A 7,358-nucleotide genomic window follows, 5' to 3' on the forward strand; every position below is an offset into this window, starting at 1 on the left:
TCTATTAAAGAAGTGTGACAAGTAATAAACCTGGGTTGGATAAAAATTACAATAGTTTTGTAGCCCTCAGTAATCATTTTAAACGTGATTTACCTTTATAAGTAAAATCATTTCATTAATTAAATATTTTTAATGATAATTATAAAGTGATTCGGAACTGGCAATGATCCGGAACTGGGCAAATGACTGTATATATAAATAATTACCATTATGTAATTACCATATAATTACATAAAAAACAGTGTATTATGTTTCTTCATGACATCATTGCATTTAAAGATCACTCTTACAGTTTTAGATACACAAACACTGCCATTGTGCCCAGTGTCAGGACAACCAGGTATGGGTTGCAATCCTTTAGGTACAGTGCTCCTAAGATCTGGAACTCTTTGCCAAATGAAGCTAGGCATCTTACCACCTTAAATCAATTTAAAAGTTTTATTTCCACTTGGTCTGGCCCCACATGTAAGTGTAAATCATGCAGATCTTAGGTCCATTGTATATGGCTTTATATGTTGCTTCTGCTCTTTTTATCTATGCAGCGTTTATGTGTGTGTCTGCATGGCTCAATAGACCTTTCTTTTCTATTTTTACTTTTTTATTTATTTTTTAGTAAATTCCATCAGCAATGTAATTTTAAATATTTACATGATTAATTTACTATCATCATTATTTTAATTATATTTAAATTATTTTCAAAAACTCTTATACTATACAGCTTTTACTTGAAACAGCAAACATAGCTAATTGGCTTGAAATTTAATGATGCTTTTTATACATATACTCTTGCTTGTAGTATTTCATTCCTTCCTCGTAGTTTTGTGCTTTCGTATCTGTATATTCTTGTGTATTCTTGCATGAAATTTTTCTTTTATTTTGTATTCTTTTGTTAATCTGTGATATGTCTGTGTATATGTGTACATGCATGCTATGTGTCTTTGTCCTTGATATACTTGAATGTGATAGTCGGTTAAAAAGCTCTACAGAGCTTGTGTTTGACATGTTGAATGTATATAGTGCCGACTTTAAATAAAATTTACTTTACTTTACTTTACCAGGGTCTAGATATACGCGTTCCCGTTGCCGGGGTAAGCGTAATGTCGTCTCGGGAAGCAGACCTAGAGTGATCAAAGGAAATTCTGAATAAAGGAGACCTGCGTTTGATAATCAACATATTCTTACTTTACCACGTTTAGATACTTTCACTCGTAGTCTTAGTTCCCTCGTCTCTGCTGGCAGTCTTGAGTTTAGCAGTCATGCATTACACACACAAAGAAAAACTGTCAAAGCCAACTAGGCCTATAATCTCAGCCGTGTCGTCTGCTCAACTGCTGTGCCTTGATGTGATGTCGCGAATCGCAGCAGCAACGGCTCGTAATTCCCTTCGACAATGGATTTATCGCTTATTTTTGTCTCAAACATCGAACCCGATTATAGATACCACGTCTTTAAGATTTTAAAACAACACCCTACACAATAGTTTGTTTATTTTTACCTTCAAACAAAGACTAACCCCATATCAAAGTGTTCTTCACATGTTTGCAATCTAATTAAAATTAGATCCTATGATCCGATCATCTATTCTCACTACAGGGGGGGGGGGGTTGTAAAACAGCCACGCATCATCAATAAGAAGAAGAAGCATTTGTGTAGGCACCAAATTTATGGGCCGGAAATTTTTGGGGAAGTGTAACAACTAAATATTTTCAGAAAAGGTGTTCCAACGAATTCTGTTCTTAAGCGCGAGAAAATTACACTACAAGGGCTGGTAAAATTTAGAAAAATGTTGATCCAATGAATGAATTAAGTGGGGGGGGGGGGGGGGGTCGTTCAAGGGCGTGTCCACAATTTGAGCTGATTTTTTTTAAATTTTATTTTTTTCATCTTTAGTGTTTACAATGCTTAACTAACTTGAAAATATTTCTATTATTCAAAATTTGAATATCAGCTGTGGAATTACAAGTGAAATACATCACTCACAATATTTTGTTATGTAAACAAGGCTCGTGCCATGTTTTTGTTTACATATACCTGATCAGGATATGGGGCTCACGGCGGGTGTGACCGGTCAACAGGGGATGCTTACTCCTCCTAGGCACCTGATCCCACCTCTGGTATGTCCAGGGGTTCGTGTTTGCCCAACTATCTATTTTGTATTGCTTGTAGGAGTTATGAGATTGATCACTGTTCGTTATCTTCACCTTGCATATAGATTGCTTGATAGAAAACAAAATGAGATGTACCAAACACTAGAAACTATTCAATTGTGTTAAGATATAACTTGAAAATGGAAAAAAAAATCAGCTCTAAGAAACTGTTGCTAGCATATTTAACCTACATGTAAACAAAAGCATGGCACGAGCTTTGTTTGCATGATAAAAACTGGGCGCCACTATATAATTAAACAAATTTGAATGTGGCGAAAAACATCAAAACAATCAATCAATCATAACAATGAATTGTGAGTTCTGTATCCCCCATATACTTCGACAGCTGACGTTCAAATTTTTGCTGACTATTAGAAATACCGTAGTTAAGCATCCTAAACATTAAAAATGAAAAAAAAAATTGAAAATGTTCAGCTTAAATCGTGTCCATGCTGCACATTATTCTGTGACCAAAACGAATATAGAAACAATTGCGTCATTGAGAGAAAGATAAGAAAGAGAGTGTGTGAAACTGCAACAATTCCAAATCATTAAGTTTAAAGGCACAACTTATACGGTGGCTTAATGTAAATTAGAGATAAACTTACAGATGCTGAGAGGTGGTTATATGATGCCAACTAAATTGATGGTCATCGCCAATGTCTGTGATACATTCTGTAATTTAATTTACATTACGCCGTCGCATTACGTGTTATGTAAAGATTGGACACGGGGTCCATTTTTGAAAGTCACGTATCTTAACTCATTCTTAAAATCATGCTTAAACAAAAAATGTGGTCAAGTATTAAATATATTTTGTTTAAAAAGAAGCTTTTTAAATGCTTTAGGGGGCCCTGATTTGCTATAATCGTCCCCCCGGGACTCTGCCCTGGACTATTCAGGAGAGAGAGAGAGAGAGAGAGAGAGAGTTTACGCATGTCCGATCGATCGAAACAAAAAACAGGATATATACTTGTACTTCACATCGACTAAATATAATTTCTTTTCCCTGACGTTGCACGTTAAAATGGTAAAAAATATTATATTTGAATAAAAAATCTCTAAATAGAATACATGTTTCACAATGCAGCGGGAGTTATTTTCCCCTAAATACAGAGGACACACAACACGATGCGGTCCTCAATTCATTAAAACTAATATGTGACTGTCAAATGTTTTAAGTCTCTGATTTTATTCAAATGTTGATTGTGTGATTTTTGTTTTTTAGGCTGCGTTGGGTCATGATGTCACAAATTCTGTAAATATTAGTCGTCTATTTATTTAGATCAGGGTCAAGACATCTTTAGCATATCATCAATTCTTCATTATTAATGTTCAATATTTTGGACGACCAGATGTTATATGTGCAACAACGCATGTACATTACATCAGCTGATCTAGAGGGGTGGGCCTACTGATGTTGCAACACACAGGCCCCTTTGACTTTGGTTTTAAAAAGAGAGCGCGACAGAAAGAAAGAGATATATCAGAATATGGTACTTAATTTTTTCCGCGAACATTATTACTGCATCAAATTGATTATAGGATAAAAGATCTAAATTTAAATAGTTTGGGGAAGGGGTAAACTCCTGTAAGTTTACGCGATCCGACATTGATTTTCACACACTGATTTTCATTATATTCAACATTCATCAAATTTAGTTTGAAAGTGGTGGGGCGTTAAGGAAAATTATGTGCATTTAACAGATATTTCGTTGGCACGACATAAAATCTCGTTCGCGCGACTTATTATGTTTTTTGCACGAGATAAGTTTTGTATTTTTTTTTTCTTTTTACTTTACACTTACTATATAATTAACTGACCAAAGTCTATGGTATTCAGAAGTTGACTTCAGTATTTAGTATGGATGAAAGTTGTAAATTTCAACCATGTGCCTCTAATAGTACTCTTTGTGTAAGTGGAATTAACAAGTTATTTCTTCGAAAAACAAAGAACTTTTGCAAAATAAAAGAAATAAACTACATGGACATATCTCAATATCTATTAAAAATACGTTCTTTGATTTCTTTGAGCGAGGGTGGTGACATCAAAGTTAAAAAAAATTGCATGAGAGTGTAAATTCGGCAACTTGAAATATCCTTAAAATTATTCATTCTCTGCATAAAAGATGTGCGTGAATTCACTTGCGCTTTCATGGTGAATATCATGATTAAGCAATTGATTGGTTAAATTGTATGTCCCTTATAAGATTATTTCACACAAAAAAACATTTTCTTTATTTCATTACATGTATTTTGGAAGCCACCAAAACAGGAATATAAAACTTGGTAACTAATTTAAAATGAGTCTAGCTTGGATTTTTGCACACCTTACTCATGGTTAAACTTAACCTTGTTTGAATATGAAATCCCCCCACAATGTAAAATTCCCTAAGTTAGGACTTTCTACGTATTGGTAGAGGCATTGGGTTTTGAGGAATTTAAACCAATGATACACGATAACATAAAAAAGGTATTAGTCATCCAGAAAGCATATAGCACCTACTGCAAAACATATGTAAATACCTAATTATAAACACAATTATAGAAAGCTGAATGTTGCTAATTAAAACCCTTTTTATTTTCATTTGAGTTTTCATGATGACACAGTGGAATTTCATATTAAAGAAATATACAATCCTGTTTGGTATTCAAAATTGACTACACACAATAAAAGTTTTAAAAAATTAAGGAAATTATGTCGTTCGCACGATATAATAAGTCGTGTAAACAAGAAAATAAGTCACGCGAACGAGATAATTATCTCGTGTGAACGCCATGATATTTCCCAAAATAAGAAGTAAAAAAAAAAAAAAAATGCATGCCGTAAATATACCAACGTATCATTCATTATTAGAACATTTAATTTCCATGGTAACAAACAGCAGTCCCGCAAAAACGCAGGCGACTTCTACAAACTTATATAAGGGGTCGGCCCATAATAATAATAAAGTCAATAAAACTCAATTTCCGCAGGAAAAAAAATGGTGTTTATTCACAAATAAGGACTCGCACATCAATTTTACTTTTCCTCCATTCTCACAATGTCAAGGTTTTGTGATCGCGTACCCGCCACATAAATAGGGAGGGTGCGTAATCACAAACCCTTGGCATTATGAAGATTCTTTTCGTCCGACTTTGCATGAGACGTAATTAAGCAAATTAAAGGTGTAAGAATGCGAAGTTTAACTCAGCCGCCCCCTGATTTTTTTTTTTAAATTTAAGGTAAAACCGTGATTTCTTGTTTAGAAAAATAGTGAACGATAGAAGAATAAATAATTTCGCTCACTCTCAGCACAGGCACTTGTTTCGGTAAATACGACCTCAGAGGTCATAAGTTATCTACAGAAACAAGTGCCCGTGACTCTCGGAAAGATAAAAAGACAAAATCTTTTAATCTATTGAATTACTTTTATTAGTTAAACTTGCATGCTTTTTTTTTTTTACTTTTCCAAATCTTCTTAAAATTTGCACCATTTTATTGATTTCACCTTATCAAAAATGATAGAGAATGATAAGTTTACATGAGTGCATAGGAGACATATTTCTTGCCCTATAAAATCTATAAAAACTTTAGGAGCTTGTAGGAAATTGGCCTCGTCGGTCCCCAGACCTCCTGTATCAAAAAGTTGCATCCCCTAACCGCAGTTCCTGGATCCGCCCCTGATATATAAATTTAACGGCTGTAGAACAACCATATTCATCCAGTTTTACCATTCAGCATTTGGTTTATATCATCTACATTTGGATTAAATCGCATTGATTTGATCTACATTAAACGAATACTAATTATGTACATGGTGCGTGGGTACATGAACTAGACTTATGTATCTGTATACACTGTGACGTCATGCATGTTGTTCCTCACGGTGTCAAAACGTACTAAATCATTACGCTATTATTCACGTTTTATATTAATAAAAAACACGTTACATAAGTTATAATATAGTGTATTTCAATATAAAAAATAAAACACAGCGCCCCAGGATTTATATTTACCAGGTAACTTACCCTTCTGCGGGTCCGGGGGTATTTTGAAGAACAGCCATTTGCAGTCAGATCGTTGAATGGCTCCACCTTATCACTTGTACCACTAATTGAATGCTTTGTTTTTTAAATAATGGAGAACTCAGCGTCCTTGTGATATATCCATTTTATAATTTACCCGTAAAGAGTGTCTTGTACAAACTTTTCAATGTTTCTTCCGCATTCCTCAGGTTCACACTAATGGCGGCTGCTTGGGTAGTCTTAAAGTAGGTCTTTTAAAGATCATTGATCCGCAACCAGGTGTACAACTGTGTCATGTAATCGACTGAAGCTTGTGTGTGCCTATCAAAATTTCATTTAAACGCCACATTTAGATTTTATAAACATGAAAATTTATGCAGTTTTGAATTAGTCAGAAATTATCATGGGCGTTTTGCTTACGACGTTGCCTGTATTGAATGGTTTTGGGGGAAAACAATATTTTGCGGTGGGTGTTTTATTTTTGTTTCATGACATTAGTTTTTTTTTCCAGAGGCTGATTCGTTGATAATATTCTCGGTTTTTCCAGTCAAGCAGAGAAGAAAGCAGTGTTCTTCAATATCTTGTTGTCGATTCTTCACAATTGGCAACAGAAGTGTCATAGGAGTTTTACTAAGAGGTTGACTTTTACAATCGACGGCTGACTTTTACAATTTAAAGGGATCAACTCCAACTACAGAAATTGGACTGAAATAAATATACAGACTGCTTCAGTAAGAACACCAAAACCGACAGTTGTGTTTATTACAATAGTATTGTATACTCTTTAGCAAATCTTGTTCTTTCTACATTTGTTCGACACTTTCACAATGCACTACTCGTTTTAATATTTAATTAAGTTAAATTTATCGATATTCAAATGTACATGTAATTTATTAACTGCGAATGACGAGCTGAGAAACGCATTCAAGAGACCCAGAAAATTGCCATAAAAAGAAAAGAGTGTTTTAAGCTTTACTGTATATCATAAGTATACCACAGCGCACTCATTGTAGGGAGACGAACTCAAGATATCCTGACAATTCTAAATAATGTGTCATCAGCCCTGAACGCTTAAATGTTCTCTATACCTCACATCTTATGATTCTGGTTTCCCAAGGAACAAAGCAACTCCTACCCACCCACACACATACTTTTGGACGACAGCTCTATACTAGACCAGAAGTCGAGGGATAGGCTTGTTGA

The 7,358-nt window shown here is 34.5% G+C and overlaps 1 protein-coding gene across 3 annotated transcripts in view; it reads right to left on the minus strand.

Moving 5' to 3' along the window:
• LOC125666246 (uncharacterized) overlaps positions 1-6,383 on the minus strand; it is a 45,030-nt gene extending 38,647 nt beyond the window's left edge. For all 3 annotated transcript variants that reach the window (XM_056151547.1, XM_056151545.1, XM_056151546.1), the window contains exon 1: positions 6,159-6,383. The gene's annotated coding sequence lies outside the window, so the exon portion shown is untranslated. The remainder of the gene's footprint in view (positions 1-6,158) is intronic.
• Positions 6,384-7,358: the final 975 nt, after the last annotated feature.

The sequence above is a fragment of the Ostrea edulis genome, chromosome 10 (assembly GCF_947568905.1).
Source record: "Ostrea edulis chromosome 10, xbOstEdul1.1, whole genome shotgun sequence".
In the NCBI taxonomy this organism is placed as follows: Eukaryota; Metazoa; Mollusca; class Bivalvia; order Ostreida; family Ostreidae; genus Ostrea; species Ostrea edulis.